Consider the following 21,252-nt stretch of genomic DNA (forward strand, 5'->3'; position numbering starts at 1 on the left):
TGAGTTTTTTGGGAAAAAGATGTGGTACTTTATTTCATTTTTTAAAGGAAGAGTCAAAAGGGGTTTTGTTGAGTTGGTTTTTCTGGTTTGTTTGGATTTTTTAAAGTGTTAAAATAAAACAACTGGATATTTCTAGTATTTCTCTTTTTTGCATAAAAAAAAAGAGACAGAGCAGCGACCATTTTTGCTTAGTTTAAATTCATTAATAGTTTCAGTTCAGATGAACCTGCATCTTTGAAAAATCTACCATTTGGCCCCCAAATTTGTCTTCTTGTAATCAAATATATGGGCTCAAAAATACAGTGTCCAGCTGTCTTAGTGTATTCACTTCTTAAAGACAGTGGATGTGAAATTAAGTTTATAGAATTATAGCCTAAGAAAGGGAGGCAGGATCAGAGTCCCACTCAAAATTAGGCATCTGAAGCATTCATAAGACTTACCCATCATGTGAATTCTACAACGGAGATGTAATCTAGTTTTACTTTACATGGCCTACTGGTAAATTTAGCAGAATTCCCAAGGAAGCGTTGGTCAAAACCATACATATTCAAGGACAAGCCTGTGGGAGTTGTGGAGGATGAGTGCATGCACTGGCCCACTCCTGAGGCCATGTTTTAGCCCTCTTTGCAACCACCCATTTCCATGAGCGGTGGAGGTGTCAGTGAGGAGCATTTTGCTTCCCCAAACACAAGTCTTTGGTTTCCCAGGCCCTCCCAGGGGGCACGGCAGCCCTCTTTGCCCCATTTCTTCCCCTCTCCCACTCTCCAGACACACCTGACAATGTCTTTTTGTTGCTTATGTGAGTGCAAAACCAGACTCATTTTTCGCTTTCAATAAACATCTTCAGCATGAGCATTATATGTATTTTGAAGTAGTTTCTCTTCCATTAGTTTGTTCAGTCCTCCCTTACACCTTTGCATATTTTAAATATCCAGAACTTTCTCAAATACCTGCTGCATTATGAACCACCTCTTTTTGTTCCTTCTGAACCTGTCTCTGTGTGGCTTCATTTGATGGCCCTGTTCTTGCACAGGATGAGAGAATAGAGGTAGATGAAATTCCACCCTACATGACTTCTCTAAGCTTGTTCAACAGATTAGCAGCAGGTCTGAAAATTAGGTGCTCTCTTTCTGCAAAGTACTTTTCTGTTTCTCCAGAAAGGTCTATCTTACTTTTTTCTGACTCATTTCTGAAGCTAGAGGAAATTTCTTCCTTAATTCCCATTCAGAAACATTCATTCACCCAAAGATGGTTTCCCATCAGTTAAAGGCCATCAAGCCCTCTTGCTTGGAGATGTTACTGTGGGGGAACAAATTGCCCATAGCAGTATTGCCAGCACTGCAGGGTTGAATTCAGCATCTTGTTAAAGCACTAATTTCAGCAGTATTCAGAGTGGGTCTTGCTTTGCATCCTCTTTTGTGCTTTTTCTCCACTCACTCAGAAGTAGGAGCTGTCCTGGTCAGCATCAACACAAAGCCCACCAGTGCTCTTGTTCCTCATCTTGTATTTAATGCAGTGAGGGCCAGCAAAGACACTGCCTTCGCACAGAAGTTTCTATCCAAACATCTTATATTTCAGCCCTGCTGTTCACGTCTCTGTGTTCGTGTTTAAATGAAACCACTCTTCATCTTCCTTGATGGTGTCCTAGCTCTGTGTTGCTCACATCATTGTGCCATATGTGCAGTATGGATGTGTTGTTCCTAGTGTAGATGTTAAACCCCATATGCTTCAGTCTGTGGGAAAGAAAATATTATATATGCAATCAACAGGCTATTTCTCATGTAAGTTTTTCTTCAATGCATTAAAATGTATTTTCCAGTGAGATTTAATATTCATCATTCTTGACTTATTGAAGCAAATCCTGCAAACATGTTTGAAATCTATTTATTTATTCCTTAAAAGTCAGGGGCAGTATGTGCCACTATGATATGAAAATTCCACACAAATAGCAACCAGTACACAAGAGTAAATGAGGAGAACATGGTCACTACAGTCAGCATATGTCATCTAATATTTTAAAGTGTTATCCATGCATGCCCTCCTTCTGAAGGTTATCCTGCTATTGTATATTGCAGAATTTAGTACAACCAAGTAGCAGATGATGTAGCTTAATTCTGCAGTTCTTTACCTCTGGAATAATGTTTAAAGCTAATTTCTTATTATTCCAGAATCAAGCACTACGTAGTGCAGAGGTAACCTAACACCCTTCCTATAGAAAGAATATAAGCAATGAGATGACTTTACAGTAGGGAACTGGTTGACATACACAATAAGTAGACTGTGCTCTGTTCAAGTCACTTAATGATGAATTACCATTTTAAGAAGTGATGCCCTTAAGTAACAGAAGTTCAGGACTCTTAGTTGTCTTTCAGGGTGAGACCTTAACTGCAGACAGATTTTACAATGAGGTTGTAATTCTAGTGTGTCTAGCATAACTAGTATTCCCTATATGCCGTGGGAGTACCCAGGCTAATATAAATTATTTAAATAATATGCAGAAAGAACATTTGAGGATCTAAACTGTGACGTCCATGTTCTCAGTAAAACTACACAGTGTTTGCTTTGCAAGCCTGTTCTTGATTTACAGATTGTAGAAGGTACAATAAAAAGTTATTATTTAAATGACCAGTCAGGTGCTTTTTTTAAAGTGCTTGCTAGCTGTTCAAAGATACCAGTGTCTATTGTGATCTTCAGAACAACAGAGTTTTTATCTTCTTCCTTGATGTGGCCCTCTGCTTTTTTTCAAGCATTCCTCGAATATCTAAAGACAGTTAAAGTCTTCAAAACCATTCAAAGCAAGCCAATAAGAGAGACAATTATCTGAAGTTTGTGTCTTGTAAACACTAGTATAACACAATCTTAATGGAAACCATCACTTCTCTTAGCATGTTGTTTTTGATCATTACTAACTCATGGATAATGGAATAAATTTTAGGATCCATACCCAGTCCAATGCTATTTAACAGCCAGTGATGAGGAACATGTATATTCAAGCTCCAAATTGGTCAAATTAACTGCCAGTCTGACCAAGAAAAAGAAGGCTGAAACACAGGTCTAGCTGAAGCCTGCAGACTGCTTAGGCGTGCATGGAGAGCAAAATCAGCAGACCACTTCTGGATGTCATTTTCCTCTGCATAACCTAATGGCGTTAATGAAAACCAAATGAGAAGTAGCAGCAAATTAATCAAAAATTGATCCTCAGTCTATGTCTAGTAAATTTAAAGAGCATCAGAGAGCAATTAACTGCCCACAAGCATGTTCCCTGGCGTGATTTTTGGCTCAGGTCAGCCAGGTAGAGTTCAGGAGTTAGCATGGGCCAGGCATTGTTCTCAATGGGTAGCTGCATACGGCACATCTTGTTTCATACATTAAGACATTTAAATAGCATGGATGTGGCCAGAACAAACCTGTTAGCCTTCAGGCTAGAAAACAGGTCCTGGCATTGTTTAGTTTGCAAATCTGAATTTCAGTTTACTTTAATTTACCTCTGAGCCACCTGGAAAGCCTGATACACAGGAATAAGAAGAGAATACAGTGTAAGACATGATGTGTGAGTGTCTGTGTAAATTCATCCGCCATCCCCAGGAAGGGGAGGAAAGGGAAGGAAATAAGATAGCAGCACAGTCCTGGGGAGACCATCACTGGAGGGACAGCATCAGGAGCACCTGAACAGAAAGACAATGAGAGAGACCTCCATCACTGATTCAGCTTCTCAGAGCTCCAAAGGCCCATGCAGCCCTCACAGCCTCTCTTCGGGCACATCAGCCAATATTTGTTCCAAGCACTCTGCAGGAAAGAAAGAAAAAATGGCTATTGAAAATAGCTAAATAGCAAGGAAGGTAAAGGTGTTGATCTTCTCCCCCTCCGCGACACCCAGGTTTTCCACCAAACAATATGGCAAGAGAAAGGCTGAAATTCAAAATATTTGTTTGGCTCAATCTGATAAAATTATGCTTAGTTGTTGGGTTATGGGGAGGTTGTGTTTTACTTTTCCGATCACTGAAAACATAGTGCAGATATTTTTGTCAGTTTTTGTTTTCACTATCAGTGATCCAAAAAATCAGCTAATGATGCAGCACATTCTGGGATTCTTTGGTACTTAGAGAGCTGCAGGACTAGTGAATCATCACAGCAAAAACACTACATTGTCAAAGCAGGTCCACTCGGGCTGATCGACTCTGAGATCATAGTTCTGCAGTTAATGAAGGGCCTGATCTCTTTGGATGATGAGGCCAGATGGAGACCACGTGAGCCTGCCTTGGCAGGGACTCTGGCCCAGATTCTGAAATCTGCTTGCATATTAGATAATTCTCCAGTGCCAAAGAAGGAATTTAAACCTTCAGTTTAAAATATGTGTATCTATCTGTTACTTCTACCAAAGAGGAGTTTGGTTCCCAAATTGATCTCTTTTTAATCTGGTCCCTCAGGTGGAAGACCTCCTTACTCTAACAGGAACAGTGAGGGAATGAGCAAGTGAGAACATACACACATGCATACACACACTCTTTGAAAAGCACATTAACAGAAGACAGGATTTCAAGCTGTATGATAATATAGTGCATTAAAATGCACTCCTAATACATTATTTGTTGTGTGACTGAGTAGAAACAGCATATGCAAATTGATTCTAAGCATGCGATGTAATTCCCATGTATATGAGCTGTGCAAATGGGAATTCAAGTTTGTTATAAGCACTGACTGAGACACGATCTTTGGTTGTTTCATTTTTTTCTAACTCTGAGTCATCAGTCTCACTGCCTGATAATGAATTTGAATGCAAGTCTGTATAATACTTTCTCATTCTCAATCACATACCCTCCTGTCATCATGTCATTTCCAGGGAAATACAGTTCAAATCACATCTCACAGTGATGAGGCGAGAGATTGCTTTTTCTGGAGGAGGAGGAAATATTTGTCACCTTAATAACTTAAAAATTGATGCTTTCGAGAACTGTCCGCATCACCATTTCATTGAGCCGGGGAGCATTGTGCCATTTGCCTCGTGAGTTTCATCTTCGTGGCAACTGAGAACGTGCCCATCAGGCTCACAGAGGGGGACGCGACACAAGTGAGTGAAGTGACACTGTATGGTATGCAGCCATGAAAAGCAAATACAAGATGAATCATCCATTTGTAGGACCCAGTGTTGTTCATTGATACAATTTTCAGGATGGTCTTCTTAAAAAATTATGGTGGCTTGGAGTGGACTCTTTCCCCACCCCTCTCATTATTCTATTTTTTCCCTCAAGCATTCTTTCAAGTGGCTTTATGAAGTTATGAGCATAAAGACAATGTCTGGCCTGGAGTCACCTGTGGGGGATGTATGGCATATTTGCTACTAGAAAAAGAATATTGCAGGTGGGTTGACAGATCTATGGACAGACTGCCTGTTCCCTGGAATAATACTGAGTCTGCTGTAAAGAGAAAAAGTGCTCAAGTAACAAGTCTAGGATGTATTTCCAAGCTTTCGAAGTCCTAGGTTTGAGAAGCTATGGGAAGACAATAAAAACTGTATGGACTGAAGCCGGCAACTCTGTGTGACAGCTCTCTTTCTCCCTATATACATCTCAAGAAATTTTCCTTGAGAGCAGCTTAACCCATGACTAATCCCACACAGCCTAATCAGGCAGCCAGCACAGTTCACAACATTTCTGATGGGATGTGGCGCTTATGAAAGGAGAAAGGCTGGCAACCTCAAAAGCAGAAACCTGCTAGCAGCGAAGCATGCCCAGCAGAGCCAGGGGCACGTCTTCCCACCCCCGGTCACAGGCGCAAACCGCTCCTGCCTCCTAACCACAAGTGCATTTCTTGCAGCTGCCTGCACACAGCAGAGAAGGCAGTTTCCTTCACCTGCCTCTGACACACGACAGTGAACATGGAGCAGACTTGAGCTGACGGATGGGGAAGGTCTCACGCAGGGTATCCTGATGTCTTCTTTGGAGTTCAGGGCCCTCAGCTCACTGCCAGTCCCGGAGCTGACAGTCTTATCTGTGGTCTCCTGGGACCCCATCCAATTTCATACAGCAACCTGAGCAGTTAGGCAGCAAAAGGTCTAGGCTTCAGCCTTCCTCAGCCAGAGGTCCAGCTGCTTTTACCTGCTCCTTAGACCATCACTGAAGCAGTTAAGGACACCCTCCACTCCTCCTGAAGAAGCTATGCTACATAACACTGAAGTTTAATGATTACAACACTTAGCCAGGTTATAGGAAAGCCTAGCTAGTAGTACCTATTTATGAATTATTTGTGTACTGTACCGTAGATGGACACTTCAGGCACAAAGACTAGGACCCAGGTCTCTTTTTTTCAGTCCCGTAACCACTAGCACAGATTAAGAAGTACCTTCTTATTTCTTATTTTCCTATCCCCATGGCTTTTGCATTTTTTGAGTGCAGGCCAGGGACAGGATGCAGGATACGAGCGATTCCTGGAGGAAGGGGCAGAGTGGACAGAAAGATGGATGGAGAATGAATAAGATCAGGGAAAGGCCAGAGGCAAAAGCAAGGATGGGACAATAAAATTGATCAGGAGTTGGAGACACGTTTCTGATCACATGCAAAAGGGCAGAGCACCAACTCTGAAGGGAAGAAGGTGGTAATAACAGGAAGGAAGGAATGTGGAGAACTACAACAGGAGTTAGGGCCCCACAATTTAATAAGCAGAAGCCAGAGAGAAGGTATGAGAACAGAAGGTAATGGGGATGGTAGAGCAGTAGCACACTCCGCTTTCAAGAACTTGCTAATTAACGTCTTCGTCCTCTGCTTTTGCTTTCTAACAAATTGTTGAGACACACTGGCAAAAGTGTATGTCTCCATCGCCCTCTAGTGCCAGGTCCACTTCGGAGATGTGCGACAGCTGTGAGTGAACCCTTTGGCCACACCAGGAAGCAGTCTGAAGAGCCCAAGCTTCTTGTTAATCTGCATAAAAGAATCAAGAGGAGGAAACTGGGAGATCTTTTTTTCCCCACTATCAAAAATAAACATAGTAAATTACATCAAAAAGTCTAAAGTAAAAGATAATTGAGTGCAAAGATCCATGCACATGACCACTTAACAAAATGTCAACAGGTAATTGTCATTCAGTGCTGTTGACCTTGCTTGATTTTGTACTTGGTAATAATCATGTTCATTTAGCATTATTTGTATAGACATTGAACAAGATGCAGGTGAGAGATGGGCTCAAATAATAAAAAAAACTTTCCCACTTTGTTTATTCATTTATTTATATTGGATGTGTAGGTTTATTCTCCTTCTGGGCTTAAAGGCCAACTGAAGGAACAGGAGCATGGAAACTGGGCAGTGGACAGAAGAGATTTATAGACTGTTTAAAACTCTTTTGATCTTCATTTGGCCCTGCTGATTTGTTGATTTTTTATCTGGATTTAGTTTTACTTGTACAAACTTGGTGCTAACTGGCAGAATACTATGCATTCATGTAAAATGCAGAAATATGTACTTTCAAAACTAATGTTTATGCATTCCAGGTAGCGATGTGGAAACTTTAAGGAGGGTCCTCTCTACATGGGGTTTATTTCAGCGGGTGCAAATTCCTGGTATTAAACCTATTGCTGAGATTTGGTTTAGTCTAATTTAGTCAATCCTCTGCTAAATCACAGCAATTCTCAAAATGCCTTTAAAAATTGTAGCACAACCTGTTCCTTAAAGCTGCCTCCTCTCATGCAGCTGTCTTACTGTGATTGCTTAACCCATTGCAGAGTTTCTCCACTTCTTCCCTGAACCAGCTTAAATTCAGACCTACAGGTCCATGGCCTCTGAAGGAAGTTGTAGAATAATTCTTGCTCCTTGGAATCAAGAAGTGATTCAACAATGTGTATCAGATTGCAGTTTTGACCTACTACATCAGAGGGACTCATCTGGAAACAAAGAAGTCTATGTGGCCACTCTGCAGGACCAGAGCTGGTACCCACTGGGGGCAAAGACGCAACTCCAGTGCAGATACACTGATGGAAAAGGACCTTTGTTCGACCCTATGACTCCTGCATTCAAAACGGGCCTGAAAACATGTTAGTTGCTCAGGCCGCAAAGGACCTTTCAAACCTCTATGACTGGCCACACACCTTAGTATTTGTTAATCATCATTTGTGAAAAGAAAAGCATGGGATTGACGACTGGATGAATAACAGCTGTGGATCATTTCTATAGCCCAGGGCTCTAAGTTCCCACTCATATGTTGCAGATTAACCAGATACTATTAATTTCTGATCCCTACCAGCTCCCCTGGGATGCTGATATTCTTGATAGTTCCGAAGACACAAGCCAAGCTGGAATAAAACCAGCCTGAAAGCCACTATGCTTTCCTCCTTTTCACATCACAAAACAGAATAGACGAGGTGGAAAGACATCTATAATAATAACTTAGTGCTCCTTTTGCGTAAGAATTGCCATGATTTTTACAAATATTAGGGAGTCATCCAAGCCTCAGTTACACTATGAAAAACAAGAAAAATATTTTCAGAGATCTGCTGCTGAAATCAAAAGATAGACAGGACTTAACAGTCAGGATGGCTGATGCACTCTTTGAAAAATGTGCACAGCCCCAGTATGTGTTTTATAAAACTATGTTTAACACTTTATAGAGCTTGAACTGGCCATGCACACTTTATTAAGTATGTGGAAACAGCTGTTCACAATTAAGTTCTTTATTCTTCAAATACCTACTACTGGGCACAGAATTGACTGCCATATGTAATCCAAGTCAGTGATCTATATCTCTATATAGACATACTCCACAGTATCCTTAAAGTGCTTCTCTTTATAATAATGTTAGTTTTCCTGCATAGTAAAAAAAATGGAAACTCAGAGCCTAATTCTCCTCTCATTCTCACCAACATGAATCAAGGCAATGGAGCTGTGCTGATGAAAGCAGATGTAAGATAGAACGATGGTCAAATCCCTAGAGCCCATTTTAATTTTTGCAAGTCACGTATCTAAAAACTAAAACAAACACCTGCCAAGCCACTACCAGTAAAAAAGGTCAGTCTTTCAGAGAGCAGCAGAACTTCTCTTTGTGACAGATATCCTTTCCACAGGAAGGAGGAATTGTGTGTCACCACTGTTGAGCATAAACCATGGGAACAGGCAGCAACAGCCTGGTCAGAAAGCTGCTTTCCTTGTCTCTACATACACCTTTTCCCTTGGCATTATTAAAGTATGCAGGAATGGAATATTCTGTTACTTCTGCAGAACAAGATACGCAAAGGAAATGGTTTGGCAAGCTTGTTTCCAAGTGTAAAGGGCTTTCTTAGTTCCCAGTAGCCCTGCCAACAAAATTAAAGCTCTTCAAACAACACTCAAGTTGGTCTTTCCTTGGGATGCATTTAAATGTTCCTAAGTCCACTAAGGTACTTCCTTTCTTTAGAATTCTTTGTGTCCAAATGTCAAGTAATTACTAAGGATGAACATGTTCCAACAGATGCTTAATACAAAGCTCAGGAAAGTAACTCCTTATGTGTTGGGAGCCTCAGACATTTGACGCTGCCTGATAGAGCAAGATATTTAAACAGGTGTTTCAGTTTGAACAAACACCTAATTCTGTTGGATGCAAAAACAGAGTGAAAACCTGAATCCACAGTTTACAGAGGACACGTGTGCTAATACCCGCATTAGTAAGCGAAAGTTCAGTCACTTGTCTGCTTGTTAACTGTGTCCAGCCCCAAGACAGCAGTGACATGGAGCACCAGAAAAGCAGGTTTTGTGGCATGCCTTTCTTTCTGGGACGTGCAATAGGCCCCCTCTCCTTTGGAACTTAATCTCACCAGGACAGGATAAACACAGCAAACACCGCCCAAAGGAGAGCTGGTTCCCAAGCAGTATTCACTGTGAGGTGCGTTTGGTTGGGGTTTTTGTAATGGCATGTGACACATCGAGAAAAGTCATCAGCCAAGATCATTTGGGATTTCCCATTGCAGCCTGAGCATTTCACTGTAAGAATTAAGGTACTTGAAATAATACTGATCCCAGTTATGTAGAAATCGAGATTAAGCAAGAAGCACAGTGGCTATTTGGTTACTGTAATATATCACAATCACATATACTTGAATATGTGATAATAGTTTAATAGGTAATAGTTTAATAGTAGCCATGTGTTAAGCAGTATAGATACAGCTGCTAGGAGAAAAGTCTGGGCACAGGGATTGAGTCAGTCAGCGTTTGCCAAACTCAGAGAATTTAGCCACAGTAATGAAATAACTAGATGTTACCTCATGCTTTTCATATTAATTTCCCTGATGAAACTATGTTTTATAATGGTCAGACTAATACCTCTTTGTTTGCTCCAGTAGGCTGAATTCATGTGAAAGCTGGTGTTTCTTTGAAAGCTAGGAGGAAATTGAAGATTAGCTTCAAGGTTCTTGGAAAAGCAACACAAATCTTCATTAGGGCAGTAATGAGCATTAATGCACTGTAACTAAAATGGTCTGTTGCCTCTTCTTGTTAGGAACAGGATGATAGATGGAGACCATTTCCTCTTTCTGATTACCATTGCAATTCTAATGACTTTGGTGAATAAATACATGATTGAACCTATCATGGAAAAAAACAAGAGCATAAGGCAGTGATTTGATCATACAACTACCTTTCTCCCTCTAGAGACAAAGCTATTTCATTTTAATGGCTAAGGACATGGATGTTACACAATGACAAAAATGTTCATATGCCTTCCTATGAATTTTGGAAGGAAGTTTTTTGTTGTTTTCTCTCTAACATTACAAGACCTGTTCTAGACAATGGACCTAAAAGGGACAACCTTCATTTCCATGTTTTTGCTCTTCCTCTCACTATTTCTTATTTTCTACCATACTCCTGGTTTTATTTCAAGCCAGATTTCTAGTTGCATCCTGTATTAGTTAGCGTTCCAGACCTATTACCATGCTCCACTAGTGTGCAGTGCTTTGAAGTGCTCAAGAAAATTACAGGGTTTTGACACATGATAGTGGTTTTCAAATTATTGTTCCTTTATAACAACTTTTTAATAACAACCGGAAGAAATGTGAGTTGTAAATTAATATATAAACACATATACATATTATCAAGCAAAAAAACTACCTTAGGACTGCATATCTGTCAGTCACTTAGGATAAAAAGTGTTCCTCATATGTTACAATTATCCCATTATTGAGTAGTCGAAAAATACTGTGAGAAGTGAGAAGTAAAGTTCTCCTGGAAAACAATCCAGGCTTTAAGGCATGAAATAATTGTAAAGGCACTAAACAATACCCCCACACTCCAGCTGCACCCCGTAATTAACAAAAAAATATTAAATAATAAAAACCAAACAATTATTATAAATGATTTTTAATATTTATGGTGCTTCTTAAAACCATTTCAAAGATAGATTCAAATTTTAAGTATTTTTCTTCTCGAGTACAATTGTAATATCTTAATACCATGTACAACACATAATCTACGTTACCTGTTTTCAAAGGCAGAAGATAAAAATGCAAACATTTCTTGCCTACTTTGTATTTTTTTCTAAATGTTTTCTAAATTATCTTCCAAAATATGTGATCAAAATAATGTACCTAAGAGTTTCATCAAAACATTGTACTGGCATTCTTATGTGAACAGTGGGAAAGCCCGTGCATCCTAGCACGTATGCAAAAGTACAACACCCAAATGTGTATCAGTTCTTTCCAGTATGATGTCTTCAGTTACTTCCAACCAGAGCACATCACAGGTGGTCATGAATTCTGGCTCAGAGGCAAAGTGGAGGACAAGGGCAGCACAGATTAAGTTGTATTGCACAAGTTAGGAAACTCCTAACTCCCACTTTCCTCTATATCCTATCGTCTTGGCTGAATATGAGCCGGCAGTGTGCCCAGGTGGCCAAGGCGGCCAATGGCATCCTGGCCTGTATCAGAAATAGTGTGGCCAGCAGGAGCAGGGAGGTGATTGTTCCCCTGTACTCAGCACTGGTGAGGCCGCACCTCGAGTCCTGTGTTCAGTTTTGGGTCCCTCACTACAGGAAAGACATTGAGGTGCTGGAGCGTGTCCAGAGAAGGACAACCAAGTTGGTGAGGGGCCTGGAGCACAAGTCTTATGAGGAGCGGCTGAGGGAGCTGGGGTTGTTTAGTCCAGAGAAGAGGAGGCTGAGGGGAGACCTTATCGCTCTCTGCAACTACCTGAAAGGAGGCTGTAGTGAAGTGAGTGCTGGTCTCTTCTGTCAGGTGGCTGGAGATAGGACAAGTTCTGCCAGGGGACGTTTAGATTGGATATTAGAAAAAATTTCTTCACCGAAAGGGTTGTCAGGCATTGGAACAGGCTGCCCAGGGAAGTGGTTGAGTCACCATCCTGGGAGGTATTTAAAAGACGTGTAGACGTGGTGCTTAGGGACATGGTTTAGTGGTGGACTTGGCAGTGTTAGGTTTACAGTTGGACTCAATGATTTTAAGGGTCTTTTCCAACCTAAGTGATTCTATGACGCTATGATCTTTTTCTGTTTTGTCGATATATAATAACATGCCCATATGCTTGTAGCCTTAGCTAACAGCCCAATACATTCCCCTGTTTTCTAATTGTCGGTCAGAAAGCAGGGTTGCCAAGGGTAGCAATGCCAGGAGTGGAAATAATCCCTTACACAGATAGACATCGGTGTTTGCCACACCCCCAGCAATCTCTGTATGCCTAACTGTGTTTGATTATCATGTCCTGGCACTGGCCCTTTACGTCAGGTAACCGACCTGTGGTTTTGTCCTAGAGGAACCATGCTGAAGCTACAGGAAGAAAGCAGGTGACTTCCCACATCTGTATGCAGATACAGTTTAGGGTGCTTTTTTACAGCACCAACCAAAGAGGGAAAATAGCAGCAGCCTTTACACCTAGATTTTTTTGTCTCAGAAGAGGCATTTAAGCTTGATGATAGATTTTCACTAATAAATACATCTTGGTGTGTTTTATGTCCAAACATCTCACACAGAATGTTTAATGGAAAAATCCCTCTACAGGTAAATACCAGTTCAGCCATGGAAAATTACATCTCTACAAACAGCCACTGTTGTGGAGTTAGTTCTTGAAAGTGTGACCCAAGTGGGACTAATTTGGCCCTTCACATATGGCATATAAACCTATGCATAGGAGACCACTAATTTGGGGAAGAGGCCAGCCTAGCATTAATTGTGTCTCTAGGCTACACATTCTTCAGCTGATGCAAGTGAAAAAGTACAGATGTCATTTTGGCCCATGGACAGATCCCATATTTTTTTACTGATGCCACAGAAAAGCTGATCATGAACAAAGTGGCTAATAAAAAAGCATATAATATAAAAGTTCTCAAGTTTAAACAATTCACTGCTTCACACCAAAATATCCATACAAATAAAAAAAAAAAAAAGAGCAATGGTTAAATTTAACTTTCTCTATGTAGCTCTTGCAGCAGAGAAGTTGCCATATTTTGGCTATAAATCTCTTCATAAAAATGGCACCTATTAATACGAATTTTATATCATATTAAAGTACAAAAAACTCATAAAGAATTATACCATGCAATACAATTTTCCTTTGTGTTGTGTCTTTCCTGTAAACTATGTCCCCAAATCATTTGCAGAATGAAATCATACTATTTAATTTTATGATTTATATTATTAGTTCATATAACTATCAGGCCATGTACCTGGGGTTCTCCGTAGACCTAGCTGGAATGGGCCATGCAGTCACTTTGTCTAGTCTCAACAGGCGAAGCAGACAGAGGCTGGGCCAGCGTGAGTGCTCAAGAAAACCCTTTTTGCCCTTTATGCCTCCCTTCTCTCTTCCCCCCAACTGCAGCCAAGAATTAGTCACAGCTGCCTTTCTTCAGGTTTTATAAGCCTGTCTTAAGCCCTGCTTCCAAAAGGGAAGAGAAGTCAAGCTCGGGCACTGCAACCCATTTAAATTCCACCGGCACTTACTATTAAGTGCAGAGTTTAATCATTTATTAAGGGCAGAGTTGTGGAAAGAGGCTGAGCCTTGAAATCCTTCTGCTGCTAGGTAGGGCACTAACAGGAACACACGCTCAGTCTTTAGGACACTTTGCAAAGTGCTCTGTTGCTCTGCTGTGGCTGATCAAAGAAGTCCTGCTGTGACTCCTCTCTTGCATTGGCAGAGACTCCTGGTGGCACATATACATGGAGCTCCTGGATGCCCCACGCTCAGGAAATATATTCCAATGCCATTGCCCCTGCAAGCATCACAGGAGACAGGAAAAGAGATTTCGTTCCAATTTCATTTTCCCTTTTTTTGTCTGAGAAAGCCACTGTCTCAGCTGCAGCACGTAGCAAATGTTTCGCTATATGGGCAATCCAGGACATGCAACACGTGGCGCATCCGTCACCACGAGACAGAGTCAAGCAAACTGCAAACTGAGATACTAACTCGGAGAATCCCGTGTCTGTCCTATCTCTCAGCTTGCTGGCACAGAAGACAGAAGCAAAATTCCCACTGCTCTCAACGCCAGAAGGCATCGTGAACAACCTTGAAGGACTTTTACCTGGCTAGGTGACCTGATGCTATTTGGAAGAAGATGACCCTTTATTTCCTAGCTTTGTGCCGCAGAGACAGCTGGAGGAATTATTTACTTCCTATCCTAAACCCTCCCACAGCTCTGCTGCGTGCTGTCACACAGCTGCTGCTTTCGCCCCAAACGCCTCGGGCAGATGAGAGCGGGATCCCTGGCCAGCGGCCACACGGCAGCAGGGGATCAGGCGCGGGGTCAGAGGCAGCACAGCCGGCAGCAGCGCGGAGCGTGCATCGCCGCGCAGCCCTCGCCATCTGCCGAGGGGCCGAGCCCGGCTCACGCCACGGGAGATGAAGGACGTTGCGGTAGAAGAATGGGAAAGTGGGGCTGGGGGAGATGTTCCACGGCAGGGGCTGGAATTTTGGGTTATGTTCAAAATTGTGGCCAGTCTAAAATCCGCCGGTTGTGCCGATTCCTCCCTTTTTTTCAGCGTCTCTACTTCAGCGGAGCGGTGTCTGAAAAATGTCTCTGCCAAGCAGAGAGTACAGACATGAGATGATAATGCCACTACTGAAAAGTAGCTGCTTTACATAAAAGAGAATTATTTTTTAAATCCTCTGCAATCCTGCGTCGTTACAATCACGTGTTATATAAATGTATGCTAATATTGTGATTTACCCGACTGTGCCTCTTTCTCTTTTGCTCTTCATTTGCCTGTCACCTGGAAGAGCTTAGTATAAAATTTTGCAGCCATGTTTGTGATTCACGAGCAATAATTTAACCTTTTTTTCTTTTTTTTTTTAACTCATACTCCTGGCTCACACAATGATACCAAGTAAGACTTAGCTTCCCCTGGTGATGTGCAGACCTGCCTGAAGCTCTTGCCACCGTTAACAAATATTCGAGTGATGGTACTGAGATCATCTCTCAGAAACTGCAGTTTGATTTAAATTCACTCACTGCAGCTCCTCAACTCAGCTGGTGCCCTGCTGTGTTTAATTGGCCCTCTAAAAGTACATCTTCCTTATATCTTGATTATTTTGAATAGGAGGTGAGAGGGGAGGAGAGAAGCGAGGAGTGGAAGAGGAGGGCAGAGGAGTGGCAACAGGCAAGTGTTGCAGCAGAGTGAGTTATCGCAAAGCGCTCCTCAGAAACATTAGAAGGCAGATCCTCAGGGTGAAGAAATGTAGCTAGGAATGTACGTAATTGCACTTCTTCCTACAAGAAATGGATTAAAAATGTTCTGGAATAATTTATTTAGTAAAGTTCATCAACACTAGTAAATGAAACAGTGCCATGGTGTGTCCCAAGGATGTGAACTTCATTGTCTATGCTGATAAATTTTAAGAATGGCCCTTGGCACAATTTTGGTCTGAGCCAGGCAGAATTCATCCAAACAATTCCCAGCTGGGAACTGGCATAGTTCTGGAGTTAGCAAAGGCCAGGGCCCATCCCTGACAGGCAGTCTGGATGCAGCCACCTGTTTTAGATGGTAACTGAGTTCAATAGAATGAGCTCAGCTAAACCAGACCAGGACCTCGTGCTCAGAAAAGAGGCCCTGGTGCCATTCTGTTTATAGATGTAAGTGATGCAAACAGTAAATCCCATCTTGAATGGACACCGTGCTATTTAGGACTAAAGATGTCTTTATAGCTCATGAAGTTCACAGACAATTCTCAAAAAGATCAAATTTAGAGTCGTAACCTGTTTAAATCTCCTCCAGATCGACAAAGACCACAAATCTCACTGCACCATGTCCTGGGTAAGTGCGGCAGCCAGGAGGCTATTTTGAAGATGATGGGCAGATATTCCTCCCCCAGAGACAGCTGAGGAGAAGTGAGCCCTCCGCAAGCCAGTGCAGAGGAGTCACAGCGCCAGGGCCGGCGTGCCATTTGGCTGGCTCTCTGCACAGGGTCACCTTCCTGCTCGGCTTCGACTCTTCATCAAGACTCTTCGGTCTATGCATGTCCCTGAAAATCAAGGGCTGGATCCACATGACGTACAAAAAATACATCCTCCACGACTTCGGTGGGACTACTCACATGCTTCTACATAGGTATTTAGGTGATCTGTAGAGGTTTGGTGGACTCTTTACCAAAATAAATTCCCAAGTCCAGCAAAAAATCCCATTTCTATCTACAAAGCCGTGTACTGGCACTGTATCTTCATGCTACAGGGAAAATCACTGCTGTAATTAATTTAAGAATGTGTCCTTTCTAAACCACACTTCAATCGGGTTGTATTTTTGAATAATTAAGCTTTAAAAAGAAAGTCTAATGAGACTAATGGCTATCAAATTACTAGATTTTGAAAATCATTGATTTTCTCATTTACACTCATACATGGCTGCTAAAAGTAATTGATTTCATTTGCATATAGAGATTGCATTTGCTTTGACTTCCAGAATGTTTCTCTCCCGAGTTTCTCATCAAACTTTCAATATTCATTTTCATAAAAAGGCAAGTGATCCTTTAACTATGCTAATTTGCATAGGAACTGAGACATTATCCCTCATCTAAATAAGCAGTATTTTAATTATCTTTTTTGTTTGAACATATTCTATCACAGAGTGCTTAGATATTTCAGCTGTGCTCATCACCATGGTATCTGAATACCTTACCAAAATCATAATAGAAAACTCTAACATCAGACTATGTCAAACCTTTTGCTTTCTCCCTTTTCTTAGAGAAACACTTCTCTTTCTCTTTTCTACCACATCAGCTAAGCTAAGTCATTTTTTCCAGCTCTTACCAACTTTCCAATTTCTGCCTCATAACTTTCCCTTCTCCTGCTCCTTCTCTAACTCCCTGGATGAATGGGAGGGCTGAGCTGTTCATGTATTTGGAAAAGGTTAAGGTGCCAAATGACTCGTCTTTCCCCTACTCTAAAAAGTAGCACTAAGAAAAATAGAAATTCTTTCCAAGAGGACCTATCCCTAACAGCAGAGACAGAAATGTAGAAAGAAATCCCCACAATGATATGTCAATTTAGTACTAGTGAAGTATGTTGGTGCTAACCATTTATCCAGAGATATGTCAACTTAGTATCAATAGCCAGCTTCTATCAACAAGAAAGATGCATCATGATCAGTACATTTCTCCCTATCGTCTCTCCCTCATACCATACTTCTGATCATCTACTAAACTGCCTACATGGTTTATTCCCTATTTTTGAAGTATGAAATGATGCCTATCACTTCACAAACTATATCGGAGGTTTAGAAAATAATTAAAGGGAGAATCTCTCTTTTATTGTCAGAATCTCCTCTTCCCCAGCCCTTCCTCCCTTCATCCCCCATTCTGCAAAGATCTGTTTTTATTGCTTGGTTGCTGTTGGAGTCTTGTTCTTTAAAAAAATGGTATTGTCAAATTATGAACAGGAGGCTAGGTAAAATAAGTAGAGTTAAAACTATATGTTGTAAATTTGATGTGTTTGTAGTCATTTCCGTCTCTCCTCGATGAGGGAGCCACTGCAGAAAAGCCACATTTCTTGGGGAGAAGAGTGGTGTGGACAAAACTGACTGTGCCCTGAGACTGCAGGCTCCACATGCCACGGGAGGCTGTGAGCCCGTGGCTGAAAGGGCTCTCCCAGAGAGGGCTTGGAAGAGGATTCCTGCAGTCAGTCATCAAACCAAGCTATTCTGCAGGAAAGGAACATTTCTCTATTGTTGGTAGAGTGACATCTTGAACCGGTAACTGGTTTTCTTCACCACACAGTTTTATTCAAAGATGTAATTTATCAGAGGAAGAGGCAGGGATGCCCTGACGATCTTAGTCTCTCCTGCCTCCTGGTACTCTAGTAAAAGAAGGCCTTATTGCTTAGCTACCCAGTATTAACAAGGAATAATTCAAGCATATGTCCCGCCAGCCCTCTCCCTCTCTGCCAGGAAGGGTGCCATTTTTACTGGTAGAGTATTTTTGGTGTGAATATGTTTTTCTGAGATCTCAGTGAGCTCTGCCATTTTATGAGGCTTTGATCACAAGTAATTTGGACTTGAACTAGGACATAAGCCCATTTTGGCTTTCCTGTTGTATTGGCTTTGTGTGGCAAGGTTTTGGTAGTGGGGGGGGTTACAGGGATGGCTTCTGTGAGAAGCTGCTGGAAGCTTCCCCTGTGTCCGACAGAGCCAATGCCAGCCGGCTCCAAGATGAACCTGCCACCGGCCAAGGCCGAGCCCATCAGCGATAGTGGTAACAACTCTGGGAGAACATTTTCAAGAAGGAAAAAAAAGTTGGGACAGACAGAAACTGCAGCCAGAGAGAGGAGTGAGAACATGTGAGAGCCCCAGCCCTGCAGACCCCAGGTCAGTGCAGAAGGAGGGGAGGAGGTGCTCCAGGCGCCGGAGCAGAGATTCCCCTGCAGCCCGTGGGGAAGACCATGGTGAGGCAGGCTGTCCCCCTGCAGCCCAGGGAGGTCCACGGGGGAGCAGATCTCCACCTGCAGCCCGGGGAGGTCCACGGTGGAGCAGGTGGGTTCCCGAAGGAGTCTGTGACCCCGTGGGAAGCCCGCGCTGGAGCAGGGGAACCTGTGGCCCCGTGGAGAGAGGAGCCCACGCTGGAGCAGGTTTTCTGGCAGGACTTGTGACCACGTGGGGGACCCACGCTGGAGCAGTCTGTGCCTGAAGGACTGCAGCCCGGGGAAAGGACCCATGCTGGACCAGTTCGTGAAGAACTGCAGCCCGTGGGAAGGACCCACGTTGGAGAAGTTTGTGGAGGACTGTCTCCTGTGGGAGGGACCCCACGCTGGAGCAGGGGAAGAGTGTGATGAGTCCTCGCCCTGAGGAGGATGAAGCGGCAGAAAATAACGTGTGGTGAACTGACCGTAAACCCCATTCCCCGTCCCCCTGTGCCGCTGGGGGGGGTTGGTAGAGAATCGGGGAGTGAAGTTGTGCCTGGGAAGAAGGGAGGGGTGGAGGGAAGGTGTTCTGAGATTTGGTTTTATTTCTCATTACCCTACTCTGGTTGATTTGTAATAAATTGAGTTAATTTTCCCCAAGCTGAGTCTGTTTTGCCTGTGACAGTAATTGGTGAGTGATCTCTCCTGTCCTTATCTCGACCCACAAGCTCTTTGTTATATTTTCTCTCCCCTGTCCAGCTGAGGGGAGGAGTGACAGAGCGGCTTTGGTGGGCACCTGGCATCCAGCCAGGGTCAACCCACCACACCTGTGTAGTGATGATCAGTGTACTGCATGGCACTACTGAAGTTGGTGCAAGTCATATGCTAGCTTCAAAGGAGCTATAGCACTGCAAAGTAGCATAGGTCCCAACTTCTGGCATCCTGCTACACCTTTGATGCTTTGGTTTTTTTGTTTTGTTACTACTGGAAGTTGCTGTTCTCAAGCAACAGATTAACAGCATGTATATACTAGCCAGGAGTACACCTAAACTGGCAATTAGGACAATCTTTCAAACCATTAAAAGACTTCAGTTCTTAAAAAATCCATTCATCTGGAGAACTGGATGTGGGAAATGGTGGGAAATTCAAGATGAATTTGGTGGTTTTCTGCAAGCAGGGTTTTCCAGAGATGAAAAAGTCCAAATGATTGAACCACTAAGAAAACTAGGACCATATTTAATCCAGTAGACGATCTGCTACAGGCGTAGGTCAGAAACGTATCCAAGTAAAATTTACATTGGGAAAAGTGTTCTGCGCTGGCATGAACGCCTGAGCATGATTTCAAATGTGCTGAATCATGGAATCCTGACTATTTTGACTGTCCAAATGTTCATGTGGTTTTTCAGTTTCCAAATTTTAGTTATTATTCTCTTACCCTTCATATTAGTTTACCTATGGCTATGCCAGACTGAATGCACCCAGTCTGATCTCATCACAACAACTAAATAGTTTCGTGCTTCACGGAGAGACTAGCTGGGAATCCCTTGCTATAAGAATTAGCCAAAGAGTCATGGTCAAGTATTAGACCACAGAAATCAAATGAGTAGGAATATTTGTTTGGCTGCATCATCTCTACTGAGAGGATAGATGTGAACAGAATAAAAAACAAAAGCAAAAATGTGGTTGTCTTGCCAAAGGAGAACATTTTTAAAATTATTCTCTGTCACTGTCTGCACTGTTCTTGAGTATTATCGTCTGTGCTTGCACAGCGATGGAATTGGAGCATGTAAGATCACCTTACCTAAGCTGAACAATAATTAGTATCAGATGGTCATCTCATTTTGGGTACACAGAGATTAGTTCTTAGAAAACCATGCATGTAAGTGATATGCCACAAAGGCAGACTGTATGGACCGTAACAACAAATGCAATTAGGTGCCTGACCACTAGTAGTTTCACTGGCATTTCGTTTGCGTATCATTTAGGAGTTGCGTAACTTCTTAATATCCATGAGTTTTCTGTAGTTTGCAAGAAACATATTTTGCCATTTGTAGGGAGACTGCAGAGAATATCAATTTGAGTGGCTATTTATTTCTGTACAGAAAAAAAAGGGGGGAAAAAAGTTCAATCCTATAAATATAAACCCAAAGTCCTGATTCAACCAGACGCATGAACATATGTGTAACCTTAGGCTCAGAATTCTTACTATTGACATTTAGTTTAAGAATATTGCTTAAATCAGGCTTTTAATTACTGGTTTTTTCCCCACAACTCTTGTGTATCCTTACAGTGGTCTGATATGACCTAAACCAGATTTCCACTGTCAGTTAATCTGAATAAAGTCACTGAAGAGCTATTGGTATTTTTTTTCAGAGGTTTTGGCTGTATTCTTACTCAAAATTCATTTGAAGATCTAGCCACAGAAATTTCTAGATGTATATTTGAAAAAGAAAAGGAGAGAGTTTAGTCATTTAG

At 42.1% G+C, this 21,252-nt stretch overlaps 1 long non-coding RNA gene across 1 annotated transcript in view; it reads right to left on the bottom strand.

The window, feature by feature from the left end:
* Positions 1–2,255: 2,255 nt before the first annotated feature.
* LOC115351156 overlaps positions 2,256–21,252 on the bottom strand; it is a 43,497-nt gene continuing 24,500 nt past the window's right edge. The window contains exon 3 of the long non-coding RNA XR_003926718.1: positions 2,256–3,786. This is a non-coding gene — a long non-coding RNA (uncharacterized LOC115351156). The remainder of the gene's footprint in view (positions 3,787–21,252) is intronic.

Source organism: Aquila chrysaetos, chromosome 15, assembly GCF_900496995.4.
Source record: "Aquila chrysaetos chrysaetos chromosome 15, bAquChr1.4, whole genome shotgun sequence".
NCBI classification, from domain to species: domain Eukaryota; kingdom Metazoa; phylum Chordata; class Aves; order Accipitriformes; family Accipitridae; genus Aquila; species Aquila chrysaetos.